Source organism: Anomaloglossus baeobatrachus, chromosome 9, assembly GCF_048569485.1.
Source record: "Anomaloglossus baeobatrachus isolate aAnoBae1 chromosome 9, aAnoBae1.hap1, whole genome shotgun sequence".
Taxonomy (NCBI): domain Eukaryota; kingdom Metazoa; phylum Chordata; class Amphibia; order Anura; family Aromobatidae; genus Anomaloglossus; species Anomaloglossus baeobatrachus.
The window spans coordinates 64,417,852-64,434,888 of NC_134361.1; the positions used below are offsets into that span (position 1 = coordinate 64,417,852).

The following is a 17,037-nucleotide window of genomic DNA, read 5'->3' on the forward strand; positions in this document are numbered from 1 at the left end:
GGCAGGGTCTTCTCTCCTCCTATACCAGTCTGTTTTGTACTGTTAATGATTATTGTACGTATACCCTCTTTCACTTGTAAAGCGCCATGGAATAAATGGCGCTATAATAATAAATAATAATAATTTACAATGCTTCAGATACTCCCTTTAAAACACAGTTTTTGGGTGGCCTATCACACGCCCTAATCGATGTCAAATAATATATATCCCCTCCTTTCTTTCTCAGAACGTAATTCTCTGTGAAACTCCACTGCACCCAAAAGCATTACAAAAATTGGCTAGTGGCTGGCTCATGCAGCCTTTATCTATCCCCCATTTCTTTGAGTTTAGTAGGGAAGGCCACATCTGTAACATGAAGAAGCCAGATAACCCAAACATAAGACATTCTTATCAATACAAAAACTGATTTCTAAGTGATGAAGGAACGAACCGGCCATGTAAAGGTATTGCTGGACCTACCTGTACATATACATAGATTGGGGTGTGAAATCCTGAAGACAGATTCTATTTAAAGGGAATCTGTCAGCAGGTTTTTGCTATCTCATCTGAGAGCAGCATAATTTAGGCAAAGAGATCCTGAATCCAATGATGTAGGCTTACCTGCCCACCTGCCCACACCAGGCTCTTAAGGGTATGTGCACACAATCAGGACCCACTGCGTCCTGGAGGCGGCAGGTACTGACCTGCGAGGCCGTGAGTCTCCTCCACAGGAGACCGCAGCTGCTTGTGCCAAGGATAAGGGCTCGGGCATTTGCGGTCTCTTGCTGTGCTCTCCCTGTGTAAAACACTCACGTTTCTGCACCAAACAATTGACATGCTGCGGCTCAGGACGTCGCACCGCAGTCAGTTTTTGTTGTGGGAAAAACAAGCACAGTGGGCATGGGCTTGTATTGTACATTGCAGCGTTTTGGATGCAGCAAAAACATGCTCCAATACGCTGTGAACCCCAATTGTGCAGCCTACTAGAGATTGTAAATTGACAGTGAGGTGTCAATCAGAGGAGGGGCCGTGCTGGACTGCTGTGCACATCACATTGTAGTCCAAGCAATGAGATTTCCTTCTGGTTAAACAAACATAGTGAATAAACAGTATATCAGACCATGACAAGACAGGCTTCCATGAATTCTATGTTTTAACCCTTGCAGCATGCTGTCTTCAGACTACATAGTAAAAACCTGCTGACATATTCCCTTTAAAGCCTAGCTGACAAGAACACAGCATGTAAGCCAACATAAAAAAATCACTGGCAATAATGCAAGATACAGTCTTGCAAGAGGATTTCATATAAAAAAACATTGCAACTTCGCTAGAATATTCCTTACAATTACATAAAAAGACAAAGAGAACTGAGCCTGAGAGCTGGAGATATGTGAGCACAGGGCTGCACAATGCAGAATAACAATATCTGCTGTACACACAAAGCTTCCTTTATCCTCCATATAACGTGGACTTTCAGTAACAAGCTTATTCACAGGTACTTTTAAGAAAACATAATTGAATTCATTGATTTAGCATGAAATATAATCAGTGTCGACAGGATTTCCCGTGTAGCTGGATGACTGCTCTGAGGAACCACAAGAAAGCTGGTGGCATGCCCTCCCGAAACCTAAGGACAGGTAAGCACTAGTACCGGAGACATTAAAATCTTACACTTGATTTAACCTGCCAAATCGAGGAGAAGAAAACTCGGTCTTCTAAGAAATACTCTATTTAGGATAGTTCATAACTAGGGATGATCGAATACCTCAAATATTCGGCTTCGCAAATATTTTCCGAACAGGTCGCCGCTATGCGAATATTCAATGCGCAATGTAAAGGCTACTTTAAGGGTACTTTACACGCTGCGACCTCACTAGCGATCTCGTTAGCGATGTGGTATTCTACATCGTAAGTGCGATCTTTCGAGATCGCACATGCGTTAAATAACATATGTGCGATCTCAAAAGATCGCACTTGAGATCTAGAATTTCACATAGCTAACGAGATCGCAGTATGTAAAGTAGCCTTAAGTCTATGGGAAGCCCGAATAGTTCCGAATAGTAGTTATTCGGGTTTCCCATAGACTTACATTGCACATCGAATATTTGCGAATAGTCGAATAGCGGTGACCTATTCACAAAATATTCGCGAAGCCGAATATTTGAGGTATTCGATAATCCCTATTCATAACATCATGCATAATGCATCCATATACAGTATATATATATAGTCCATGCAAATAAAATATTGAAACTGTAGATTAAAATATATGTTGCAGGAAACTAGAATAATCATTTTGGTCTGATAGTTCAGGATCTGGGTGTGAAAGGTGGCTTGTAGGCATAAACCTTTACAGTATTAACCTTGCAATGAATTAATGGATACAGAATTCTAATTTATAACACTCTATTGGCCCCTGCACACCGATACTGTCCAATCAGCAATGGCATAGTCTGAACATGTAGAGAAACACCCCTTTGCCAGATGGAATGGTTACACCCAGTTGTCAATGTATTTATACACTTATAGAAGGCACAAGGCTGCTTTCACACATCCAGTAGGGGCAGAGCCGGCCAGTCTGGCTCTAAAACCTATGCAACGGATGCGGCGAAAAAAACGCATCCTTTGCATACGTTTTTTAACTGCTGGCAGTCCGGTTTTTGACGCTTGCGGCAGGCTACTGAGCATGCGCAGTGGCAAAAACCGCATGCGGCGGCCGGATGCGGTTTTTGCCGCATCCGGCGTCCATAGGCATGCATTGGAAAATGTGCCGCATCGGCTGGATGCGGCGCGATGCGGTTTTTTTTTTCCGCACAAAAAACGTGCCAGGCAACGTTCCATCCGGCCACCGCATCGGCTAAATCTGCCGCATGCGGCAAAAACCGGACGGAACACAAGCCCATGCGGCACAATGCGGCACTAATGCAAGTCTACGCAGGAAAAACGCAAGCGGCGGCAAAAAAAAACGGTTGCGTTTTTCCTGCAAAGTGCCGGATTGTGCACAGGAAAAAACAGAGGTGTGAAAGCAGCCTAACAGAGCAATAATACTATGTAGCGTTATGAAAAAGATGGTGAAGAATTTTTATTTAATGGGAAATGCTGATCTTGTAATTACAAAAACAGAAACAGTTGGTTGTTTTTAAAGGGAATTTGTCACCAGGTTTTTGCCACCTAATCTAAAAGCAGCCTGATGGAGGAAATGAGACCCTAATTCCAGCGATGTGTCACTTACTAATCTGCTTAGTGTAGTTTTGATAATATCACTGTTTTATCAGCAGTAGAAAATCATTAGAGGACTACTTGGTGTGCTGCCAGGTAGTCCAGCAAATTCATGAGCTCTGTATAACTGCTAGATCTGCAGCAGAGAAAACATTGGTTTTATGAAAATGACGGTAAAGAGCTCAGTAAGTGACACATTGCTGGAATCAGGGTCTCTTTCTCTACATTATGCTGCGGTCAGATGGGGGAGCAAAAATCTGGTGACAGATTCCCTTTAAGGAAAAGCTGACTGAAAGCACGGGCAATAACTTCTTGATTTCTAGGGGTCTGATCGTTGAGATTCCTACTGATCCTAGGAACCGGGATACAGAGAGCCTCATATGAATGGAGCAGCATTTGAGCATTTCTACCTCAAGGCCTAGGACACATGGTGAGAAAAATGGTGCGAGTGGAATGCGATAAAAAAAAATCGCATTCCACTTGTACCAATATTGCTCTTTGGGGCAGTTCCCATGAGCGATTATTTTCTCAGCCCTAATCAGACTGAGAAAACAGTCGCATGCTGCGGGTGGAATGCAATTTTGTTCCACTCGCACCCATTCAAGTCTATGGAGCAAGAGAAACATTGCACTGCTCTCGCATTACACCACTGTAATGTGAATGCAATGCGATTCTCGCATCAGCCGGCAACGGAGTAGATAGGGAGATAAATCCCTCCCCTCCGTAACTGTGGTCTGATCGCACAATCGGACCACAGTAGCATGACACTCGGCTCGCGCTGTGCTGCGAGCGTGTGCCGAGTGTCATGCGAGGACTTGACATAATTCCTGTGTGGCCTCGGCCTAACTCTATTCAGTCTCTATGAGTCTGTCGGAAATTACTGAGGACAGTACCTCACTATTTCTGACACTTCCAGAACAAATAGAGGTGTGACGACCTTAACGCCATTCAGACAATGACCAGGATTGTTGGCGGTAACAGCAATTGAATGCTTGTGATTATCTCCTATCCTATCAGTATGGGCTAACATATACTTGGTACACCTACTTTGAAGAAAAACCTGATTTTTAAAAGGAAATCGAATATTGTTGGATCAAACTGAGGAAGAGGATGGAAGAAATAGACAATCACCATAATGGATAGGCAGGAGACTGATGTGGCGCCCAAACAGGGATGGAGTCAGCACTAAACTGCATCTATGCCTTGCTGTAATACTGCTCTATGATTTCTAGGAGCGTTCACGAGTTCCACAGTCTCCATCAAGAAGATTTGTTTTGTAAGATAAACCCAACTTTATGGCTTAAAAAACCCTTACATCACAGATGTCTTTCTTTTATTGTATGATATATCTTCAACAAAAGCTTTTTTTAGATTTTACCATCAACATAACCCAGAACAGTCCTTATTACATTTGCAATTTAAAGATAATTCTGAATTTTAAATATGTATATCCCTGTACTTTGAAGTATCAACATATATTATGTGGAATTAACCATAAACCATTTTCTGCGATTGAGAAATTGAGAATATTTGTATTTAATCAGCTTGGCCTGGATGGACACTTCTCTCATCTTGTCTTACTTTTCGGGACTTGTTCCTGTTCCTGAGTATTATCTAATTTAGTTTTTTAGACTGTTCCACTTTGTCAAATCATGTTATTTCTCTGACAATAAAGAAGCTTAAAATGGATAATCTATAAACTTGGAGAGTCCAATACTTTGCTCATAGGACGGTGTGAAATACGAGAGCATTTTTATACTACACACAAGTAATGAGGATCTACGGTGAGGTCCAAATAAAAGGGTCTTCCATGGCAGGGGCGGAGGTGCCATCGGTTTGAGGTTTTCAGGGGCATAAGTGGTAAGGGGGCCATTTCTACCTCCAAAGAAGGTGGAATTGGACATTATGATGAGCCATTTGAATGAAAAAGGCCCATATGCTGTTCTTGCACAGGCGCCCTCTTTTGTCTGTGTCTGCCCCTGTTCTGAAGGATGTTCCACACACATGATAGATTGAAAAAGGTACTTCTAGCAAAATTTATTGCAGGAAGACAAAAAAAAGGGTTAACTTTCACAAGAACATTTTCTGAATAAAGTCCAGATCACTATATTGCCCGTCCCACTTTACTATGGAGCTCAGAATTCAGCTGGAAGGACATTTCCTCTTTTGATTTAGGGCCAATGGGTGTAAAAATCAATTTTGAGGCTGTATATAACATTTGGAAGGGGCAACCACTTATTATAAGAACACATGGAAACTTTTTTGTTGCTCCAAACCTTGGTTTTAAAGGGCCCAAAAGGATCACTTTCAGCATACAGAGGCTCTTGAATAGTGATTGTTGTACTGTGGACAATAGTTTTGCTTCGTACTAAAATATCATTTGTAAAAAATGCAGGATAAACTTTTCTCCACAATATTATTTTTTTTCTTTATAGCATTTTTAAAAGTTTAGTTATTTGCCTTTTCTATGTGTAGAGTCATTTAGGCAAACAGATTGGTTGACATCAGATAGCCGTATATTCGCAAAATGCTTCATTTTAACCGTATCACCTGGATTATTACATTCGCTCGCTTATACATTCAGCGCACAATCGATGAAATAGCCTCTAGCTGCAGATAAGGTAAATAATTTATATTCTATCTCATAATCTGGTAGAGAAAATTTAAAGTGACTTAATCTTGAAATATGTGTGACCCATATTTTTCCGAGAGCTAAAAGCCTGTGGATATATTCATCTTCTGAAATTCAGAGTTTATTTCTGTTTTCCTTTTCCTGCTAACTTGAGATTTGCAACCATATAAAATCATTAACGTTTCCAATTTATAATATCGATAGAACTGTAATAGGAAAAAATACCATAATGGTGAAGGGGAATAATTAGATGTTTATTTCCGACATGTCCCTTCACCAATGAGCCTATTTTCGCTTTTCTAATTGGGCCAATTTTTTAAATTCTGACCATTGTCATTTGATAGCTCTGGAACGCTTCAATATACATTAGTGATTCTAAGATTGTTTTTTTTTCATGACATATGGTGTTTCATGTTAGTGGTAAATTTACTGTATTTTTTTGGGTTATAAGATGCATTTTTCTTCCCAAAAATTTGGGAGAAAAATGAGGAATGCCTTCTTATAATCCGAATATAGCTTACCGGGGGTTGTGGTGAGGGGTCACAGGAGGCAGGGGAGATGCTTGGGCCACGGGCGCTGTGTGCTGTGGGCTATGAGGCGGGGACCGCCATTCTGAAAATGTCGGTGATGTGGGTTTCAAATAACGGGGCCTGGAGTCGGCACGTGCGCACATGAAGCTCTCAGCTCACAAACTCACCTACGCACGCGCCGCCTCTGGTCCATTGATTTCCCAGAGGCAGATTTAAGAAAAATGGTGCCTGGAGAAGGCGCATGCGCTGATGAAATCTAGGCTTTTTACTCAGCCGAGAGCTCCACCTGCGCACGTGTCGACTCCAGCCACTATTTCTTTGAACCCCACACCGCCAACAGTTTCTGGATGCTCCTCCTGCCTCATATTCCGCAGTGAGCATCTGGGACACCCACTCCACCACCCGCAGCATCGCCCTACTACACCACCGCCCCTGCCTCCTGTGACCCCGGTCCACTACCGTTGCCACCCCCCTCCGGTAAGACATCACAGGATTATACGATGGACTCCATTATATTTTTCTTTTCCTTTTTTTTTTCTAAATTTGGGGTGCGTCTTAAAATCCAGTGCATCTTATAAAATGAAAAGTACGGTAGGTAGATGTTTTTTCTCTTATTTGTGTAAATATCAGAACTTTGATGAGAATTTTGTAAATTTGCAATTTTCAAACTTGATTTTTAGACCCTTACAGATAATTATATCACACAAAAATGTTAATAAATAAAATTTAGCATGTGTCTACCTTACATAAGCATCACATTTGGGATGTCATTTTTATTTGTTAGCAAGCTAGAAAGGTTCAAAGTTTATCAGCAATTTCTAATTTGTCCAACAAAATTTACTAAACCAATTTATTTTAAGGACCACATCATATTTGAAGTGACTTTAAGGGGCCTACATGACAGAAAATACACAAAAGTGGCAGCAGTGATGATCGTATCTGTGTCTGTTGTGACTGTTTGAGAATGCCGGGCTTAGGATCAGTACACATGATCAGAAAGCCCCGCGCTTCCGGTTGGGTGCAGTATGAAGCCGGGTGTACATGTCTCGGCTTCAGAGAGGTCTACTACGTATGACTGGAAGTGCCGGGACTTCTGATTATGTGCACTGACCCTAAGCCCAGTGTCCGAGGCGGTGACAATGGACAAAGCTAAGTGCGTCACCGCAAATGTCGCTTGGCAATGAACATTGAATAGCCCACATAGGCGTGTTAACATGCTAAGAGGATGGAATGAGCGCAGGAACTAACGCCCTTGCGACTAGTCCCCTCGCTCATTAGCATACCATAAAGGATCTTTAGAAATCCTTTTTCTAAAGATCTCTTTATCTATGCTACTAGATACAGGGACGGTTAGGCAGGAATTAGCAATATGCACCCAGAACTGCTCGTGGTTCTGGGTGCATGTTGCACTTGACAGGTTGCCTTTAAGATTGATTTTGGAACTGCAAATTATGACTCATACCAGACCTGGTGAATTTTCCACATTTTAACCGAGGGCTGTATGGAAGCATATGGAGTCCCTATGGCCACTCAATGTGCTGGTGCATAGTGGTCTATAATTATACTGTATATTCTGGTGATTTCCATAATTTCATATGAAATCCGAGATATATGGACAGTGTCAGACTGGGGCGGTAGGGGCCCACCAGTAACTGATCAACTACATGCAAATACTACATTCACAAATTTACCTATACTTCTGTATAATGATATACTGGGTACTTTGCAAAATGAATGCTTAGATGCTTCTTTATCTCTATATAGTGAAACTTGTGTATTTTTCCCAACTACTGATTATATTGGGGGAGTACGGGATATACTACCATAAAGGGGCCCACCAGACGATACTCCGGTTCTCCTGTGGGCCAGTCCAAGGCTGTATATGGAGATGGAGTAACGCCATTAAATAACATTATGTTGAATAGCCCTGTCTACTAAGCTATTCATTATCTTTTTTGTAGTGTACTGACATATACTTGTCTGAATGATGGCATGAAAAAGGATATTGTACTAGTGGGGCCCTATGGATTTGCTTAGTGGGTACATCACGTAGAATCATTGCGGATAGGTGTCTATAATGCAGACTTGTAGAGTATGCCTTAAGGGTACTTTACATGCTGCGACATCGCTAGCGATCTCGTTAGCGATGTGAAATTCTAGATCGCAAGTGCGATCTTTCGAGATCGCACATAGGTCATTTTAGAATTTCACATCGCTAACGAGATCGCTAGCGATGTCGCAGCATGTAAAGTACCCTTTACTCTTTACACCCAGCACTAAGGTCACCAAACACGGGCCATAATACAAACTCATACAAAAACAGTAAAATGTCATACAAAAATCGCCTTTGCCCATATCTTCATTCTAAGTTATTGTGACAGTTCATCTTTGTTGGTAATACTGAAGACACAGCTCAGATTCACAGAAGAACATCTAAAAATCTATTTCTGTATCTCACTGGGTAAAAAGGCAGAAAGATAATGAAATCTGTACACTTGGCGGGTCACAACGGAATGATTATTCCTAAACAAATTACTTTTTTCATCATACACCATAAAAATCACCCATTACCATTGATGACAGCCGAGGAGATGCGTCAAGGCATCCAAGAGAACATTCTGTACCTCACACAGACCGGCATCATCTCGTAAAAGGAACACAGTGCATGAAAGTTTTCGCAAACACTTCACCGTTACCTAAATGTCTCACAGCGTTGAGGTCAGTGGTTCAGTCAGTTTTCAGCTTTAGTTTTAAATGGCCAGAACAATACAGAGAGTAGAAAACAATAGATTTTTCTTTATACCAGAAGGGGAAAAAAATCAGGATTCCAATCTTCTTTTTAAAAGAGCGATTTCCAGTGGTCAATCATGAAAAAAAAATAATAAAAAAAAAAAAAAAATATATATATATATATATATATATATATATATATATATATATATACAGTGGAAGCTTGGATTACGAGCATAATTGGTTCCTGGAGTGTGCTCTTAAATCAAGTTACTCTTATATCAAAGCGAATTTTTCTATAGGAAATAATGGAAATGCTGACAATTCGTTCCACAACCCAAAAATATTTACTGTATTTATACAAATTTATTACAGTAATACAAAATAATGTACTGTATTCATATAAAATTATTACAGTGCACTAATACAAAATACTGTATAGTAAAAAGCATATAAAGCAAATTAAACTGCACATTCGCTTACAATAGAATTGCTGATGTGCGGGAGGTAACTATAGAGAGAAAAAATTATGTATAAATATGACAATCTTTAGTCTAGTAGAATACAAAAAAACACACCCCAAATCTATTCTCCCCAAAATAAGGGCAGAACCAAGCCAAATGAGGAGAAGAAATACTGCACAGGTAATTAGATTACAGTACAAGCAATGTGCTGTACTGGTTAGCAGAAAGTACAGTACTGTATCCACAAATACAAATTGATTGACATGCTATATATACTGTACAATGGAATACATACAGTATACAGTACAGATAGTTACCTCCAGACCGCGTCAAAGCGTGGGTAAAGGACAGAACCGGAAGTGTGCACGGTGATTATTTACTCTTATTGCAAATCATTGCTCTTAAACCAAGTTACAAGTTTTTAAAAAGCTTTGCTTGTCTTGCAAAACGCTCTCAAACCAAGTTACTCTTAACCCAAGGTTGCACTATATTTAATTACATTTTAATTATTATTTTTTTTTTAATTGTCCCGTCAGAACAGTCCCTATATTCCAATTATATCACAAGGGGTTAAAATAAGCTACAAAAGGCAGAACATACAAGATTTTTGTGCAAAAAAATAAGTGTTGTTCTTCACCGACCACTATACGACCTGTCCACAATCCTGGGGGGGAGCGGTTTAGAAGCAATATTCCCTTAGTAAGGCTCCGGTTCTGGGTGCTCGCTGATGAAGCACGATAGCTGTAGGTATGATGAACCATGTAGAAAAAAAGGGGTCCAGCAGCACACCGAATCTCCAATAAAAAACTTTCCTTTCTATTAAATTAAACGGTGCATGTTAAAAAGGCAGTGAAGGAACCGGGTGCAGGATCCCTCACGGACGACGGCCGTTTCGCGTTAAACACGCTTCCACGGGTCCAATGACTTTTTGTTTCTACATGGTTCCTCATACAAAACTTTTTGAATTTTTTAGCACTTTGTCAGGTGATTTCTAGATCGAAACCCGCTGAAAAAGCTATTGTGTGTATATGGAAGGAAGGGGATTTCTGTGAGACAAAACCTCAATAAATCAGGCTTTTTAATACCGAACTGGTTTGCCCTTAAATTCCTAGCATGATGTTGTTACTCGTTTGCTTTTCTGACAACACTCACAATTATAAATGTAGATATGTAAATTAACTGATTAGATAAATTGAGAATTGTGCAACTTGTAGGTTATATGCAACCCAAAATAATACAAAGAATGCTAAAACCACATCAGAACTAGAAGTTGCATTTTCCTGTTTCATTATTAGTAAAGCATGTCACTTCACACAAATAGAAACATTACCCCTTGGAGCCTAAGGCGCACCTGTGCAATAATCATTCTGTATAATCAGCATCTTGATATGCCTCACCTGTCAGATGAACGGATTATCTTAGCAAAGGAGAAGTGCTCACTAAGGCCTCCTTCACACATCTGTGATTCTGGTATGTATGTTGCAGTTTTTATACGTATCAGAATCACAGACATACACAGACTCATTAAATCAATGGGTCTGTTCACACATCAGTGATTTTTCATTGACGAGTTTCTGTGCAGTGCACACGTGTGTCCATGTGTTCCACATGGAGACATGTCTGTTCTTCTCTGGAATTACTGATGTCCCACGGACCACACAGTGGTGTGATCCGTGAAACACGTACCAGAAAATCACGTACATTTAAAATAAAAAGCTTTTTAACCTCACCCGTCTCCAGCGATGCTGTCTTCAGCCGCTGCTGTCTCCTGCTTTCAGGCCAGCTAATTATGCTCATGCATATTCACTGCACAGCCGACCTGGAAGTAGCTGCAGCGAGGAGACAGCAGCGGCTGGACACAGCATTGCAGGAGACTTCAGCACCATAGAGAGCAGCGGCGTGGACAGGTGAGTATAAGTGCCTGATCTCTGTGTATTATCACTGATAGCTCACAGAGATCACACGTGGGCCAAAATCACGGCACCTGGAGGGACATACGCACCTTTATCATGTCAGTGAAAAACGTGTGTGTTTTTCACTAACGTGTGAAAGAGGCCTAACACAGATTGAGACTAATTTCTAAACAATATTTGAGAGAAAAAGTCCTTTTATGTACATAGAAGAAGTCTTAGAACTTTGCGTTCAGCTCATGAAAAATGGATCAAAAACAAAAGTGTTGCCTTTATGTTTTTGTTCAGTATATATACTGTACATCATTCTGTTCAGTTCCTCCTTTTTCTATACCATATTTTCTGCACTTTAACATAACAGATTCCCTTTAATTCCCCAGAATTTAAAAAATCTGTGTTTGCTGTGAGGGAATAGACTTAGGGGTACTTTGCACGCTGCGACATCGCTAGCCGATTGTAGCGATGCCGAGCGCGATAGTCCTCGCCCGAATAGCAGATCGATATCTTGTGATAGCTACCGTAGCGAACATTATCGCTACGGCAGCTTCACACGCACTTACCTGCCCTGCGACGTCGCTCTGGCCGGCGACCCGCCTCCTTCCTAAGGGGGCGGGTCGTGCGGCATCACAGCGACGTCACACGGCAGGCGGCCAATAGAAGCGGAGGGGCGGAGATGAGCGGGACGTAAACATCCCGCCCACCTCCTTCCTTCCTCATTGCAGGCGGGACGCAGGTAAGGAGATGTTCCTCGCTCCTGCGGCTTCATACACAGCGATGTGTGCTGCCGCAGGAACGAGGAACAACATCGTACATGTCACTGCAGCGAAATTATGGAAATGAACGACGTGACACAAATCACCGATTTTTGACTGTTTCACGCTCGTTCATCTTCTCTGCTAGGCTTCACACGTTGCGACGTCGTTACCGTCGCCGGATGTGCGTCACTTTCGATTTCACCCCGACGAGATCGCAGTAGCGATGTCGCAATGTGCGAAGTACCCCTTAGGCCAGATAGCACTGAGTCTGTGGCCACTGCTGATCTCATACACTCAAGTGGTACGTGCCCAGCAGGGGCAACAGTCAGTTTGTATGCCTGGAGACTCATTGTTGGGTGGCAGGGTAGCTCAGTGGTTAGCACGGTTTCTTTGCATAGCTAAGGTCCTGGGTGCAAATCCCACCAAGCACAACATCTGCAAAGAGTTTGTATGTTCTCCTCGTCTTTGCGTGGGTTTCCTCCGGGGTCTCTGGTTTCCTCCCACTCTCCAAAGACATACTGATAGGGAATTTAGATTGTGAGCTCCAGCGGGGACTGTAATAGTGGCATCTGTAAAGCGCTATGGAATTATTAGTGCTATATAAGTGAATAAATAGTATTATTATTGTAAAAAAAGAGACCATTTTACCCATGAATTGAGAGTGAAAGATCAATCCAAGAGAAGGAAGACAATTTCTTTGATAAGATTTAGAAGTTGCTTATATTCATATTTACTATTGATTTATTACATGAAAATTAAAATGACGGTTACATAGTAAACCATATGTATACTATAATTATTATATAAAAAAGTAGGTGGACAGTATGTGTAATAGGGTTATCAAACATGGTGTAAAGTGAAACTGACTCAGTTGCCCTTAGCAACCAATCTGATTCCACTTCTCATTCTTCACAGACTCTTTGGAAAATGAAAGGTGGAATCTGATTGGTTGCCAAGGGCAACTGAGTCAGTTTCACTTTACACCAGGTTTGATAAATCTATTACACATACTGTCCTTCTCATCTCTAGAACAACTGTTAAGAGGAGACTTTGTGCAGCAGGTCTTCATGGTAAAATAGCTGCTAGGAAACCACTGCTAAGGACAGGCAACAAGCAGAAGAGACTTGTTTGGGCTAAAGAACACAAGGAATGGACATTAGACCAGTGGAAATCTGTGCTTTGGTCTGATGAGTCCATATTTGAGATCTTTGGATCCAACCACCGTGTCTTTGTAGAAAAGGTGAACGGATGGACTCTACATGTCTGATTCCCACCGTGAAGCATGGAAGAGGAGGTGTGATGGTGTGGGGGTGCTGCTGGTGACACTGTTGGGAATTTATTCAAAATTGAAGGCATACAGAACCAGCATGTCTACCACAGCATCTTGCAGCGGCGTGCTATTCCATCCGGTTTGGGTTTAGTTGGACCATAATTTATTTTTCAACAGGACAATGACCCCAAACACACCTCCAGGCTGTGTAAGGGCTATTTGACTAAGAAGGAGAGTGATGGGGTGCTACGCCAGATGACCTGGCCTCCACAGTCACCAGATCTGAACCCAATCGAGATGGTTTGGGGTGAGCTGGACCGCAGAGTGAAGGCAAAAGGGCTAACAAGTGCTAAGCATCTCTGGGAACTCCTTCAAGACTGTTGGAAGACCATTTCCGGTGACTACCTCTTGAAGCTCATCAAGAAAATGCCAAGAGTGTGCAAAGCAGTAATCAAAGCAAAAGGTGGCTACTTTGAAGAACCTAGAATATAAGACATATTTTCAGTTGTTTCACACTTTTTTAACTATTTCATTCCATATGTTCCAATTCATAAATTTGATGCCTTCAATGTGAATCTACAATTTTTAGAGTCATGAAAATAAAGAAAACTCTTTGAATGAGGAGGTCTATATATACACACATATATATATATATATATATATATATATATATATATATATATATATATACTAAATATGATAATTATTATACACATATGAACTTGTATGATATGATCAGTAGCGTAAAAAGATATTGATGCTTCTACATTTTTTCTTGGAACTCCCTCTGGGAAGTGTAATTTGGTTAAATCATTTGTCTTAATTTTGCCTGATCAATATGTAGCATAAATAATTAAATTAGTCATGTAGCAAGTGAATGTCTGACATGGTAAGATGCGGGATCATGTTCTGTCAAAACCCGGCATGTAGCATCAGCACATCCGATAATTAGAAATGCCTGCCCTGTCACCATACTGTACGCGGGATATGACTTTAAATTAGTTGTTAAGGTTTATTATACAATAAAAGTCTAATTAAAACCTCAAAAAAATCAACAGTCGTGTTCTGGCAACCAAATTACCCCCGTGTTAGCATCTATCAAACTGTTTAAAGTGTTTCCGTGCAAAATGAGAAGCCTTTATCATTATCCTGTAGTTTAAGGATTCCGCCTCAATGTATTCCCCAGGGCCCAGTCCTTGTTAACCTCAGCTTTAAATTACAAAGCCACAGATGTAGGCATAAGATGTGTAACTGAGAATCATTATCAGCCCAACATTAACTCCTTGTGCAGCAAATACCTCGAAGCTACGAGAGCAGACATAATTCATACTAAGACAAACAGAAATCTATAGAAAATAGTTACGAAGCTAACAATATCCTTTTCATTGTGCTCCTGGCAGTGTAACGTATTGGATTTGGCTGGTCATTGGTGTGAAAAATCACGCTGGGATTTCATCCTGGGGGAAAGAGACAAAAAAAAGATTTCCTTCTTGCAAGAAGATAAAACTGGCATCATTTGAATGTAAGAAAAAAAAAGTAATATTGAAGCACTTTCAGCAAAATTTACATGTACCTGTAAGTAATGTAGTGTAAGTGTAATAAAATACTTACCGATTGCCGTCGTCTACCGTTTATACCACAGCCCGATCCCCTTTAGAGACTTCAAATCAGACTCGCTGGCTCATTCGGGGTTCATGTGTAGACTGTAAGTTTTTACTGTATAGAGCATCATTCTTAAGGTATGTGCACATGATCATCATCATCTCGCGCCTCGACTACTGCAACCTCCTGCTCTCTGGCCTCCCTTCCAACACTCTTGCACCCCTCCAATCTATCCTAAACTCTGCGGCCTGCTTAATCCACCTCTCCTCTCGCTATTCCCCAGCCTCACCACTCTGCCAATCCCTTCATTGGCTTCCCATCGCCCAACGACTCCAGTTCAAAACATTAACCATGACATACAAAGCCATCCACAACCTGTCTCCTCCTTACATCTGTAACCTAGTTTCCCAGTACCTACCTGCACGCAACCTCAGATCCTCACAAGATCTCCTTCTCTACTCCCCTCTTATCTCCTGTTCTCACAATCACATACAAGATTTCTCCCGTGTCTCCCCCATACTCTGGAAGGCTCTACCCCAGCATATCAGGCTCTCCCCTACCGTTGAAAGCTTCAAGAGGAACCAGAAGACCCACCACATCCGACAAGCCTACAACTTACAATAACCCTCAGTCCAGTACACCACTCCGTAACCAGCTCTGTCCTCACCTATTGTACCATCACCCATTCCCTGTAGACTGTGAGCCCTCGCGGGCAGGGTCCTCTCTCCTCCTATACCAGTCTGTTTTGTACTGTTAATGATTGTTGTACGTATACCCTCTTTCACTTGTAAAGCGCCATGGAATAAATGGCGCTATAATAATAAATAATAATAATAATGATCAGGATCCGCTGCATCCTGGACATGGTGGGTCCTGACATGCAGGGCGCAAGTCTCTTCCTCAGGAGAATGCAGGAGACCGCAGCGGCTCATGCCCATGATAAGAGTTTGGGGCACTGCGGTCTCTCGCTTGTGTTCTCACTAAGGAGGACACTTGTGACTCCACAGCAAAGAATTGACATGCTTGCAGCTCGGAATGCAGCACCACAAGTCAGTCTTTGCTGCAGGCCGTACACACACAGTGGGCATGGGATTTCTAGAGATCCCATCCACTGTGCTTGTACTGTACATCGCAGCATGTTGGACGCAGTGAAAACATGCTAGGTCCAAAATGCTCCAAACATTGATTGTGTGCATGCACCCATAGGCCTCTTTCACACGTCTGTGAAAATCACGCACGTTTTTCACAGACGAGTCAAAGGTGCGTATTCCCTCTGTCTGCCATGTTTATGGCACATGTGGGATCTCCGTGTGCTACCCGTGATAACACACAGAGAACAGGAACTTTCTGCTCACCTGTCCCTGGCGTCGCTGTCTGTGGTGCTGATCTTCGGTCTCCAGTCCTGCTGACTCCCCGCTGCTGCTGCTTCCGGCCGCAGTGGAGTGAATAGGCAATGAGCATAATGAGCGGGAGTCAGAAGCAAGTGACAGCAGCAGCAGAGACAGGAGGGCTGGAGAAAGTGATTATAGAAATTTCTTTTAATTCACAGACACGTGTGTTTTCTCCAGTGCATGTCACACAGATTACATCCGTGCGGTCCGTGTGCGGTCCATGTGACACCTGTGATGCCGGAGAAATATGGACATGTCTATGTGTGGAGCACACGGGCACATGAATGCTCCACACGGACACACGGTCCATGGCAAAATACGCACGTGAGCGCAGACCCATTGATTTTAATGGGTCTACGTGTGCACGTGTTCACCGGCACGTGAGGAAACGGACCAAACTCGTACCGAAGACACAGATGTGTAAAGGAGGCCATAGGCTAAGTCCACATGTCCAGTAATTATCCATTAGAACGGATCCAGTAGCACTCCATTGGCAAAAAAGGTGAGCAAACACAACTTTGTTGTCCTTTTTGAAGAAATAGATTTTTGCAGGAA

General features: G+C 41.9%; 1 protein-coding gene across 3 annotated transcripts in view; it reads right to left on the minus strand.

The window, feature by feature from the left end:
• The window catches only part of FGF13 (fibroblast growth factor 13), a 539,181-nt gene that overhangs the window by 401,822 nt on the left and 120,322 nt on the right, over positions 1-17,037 (minus strand). The window lies entirely within an intron of this gene.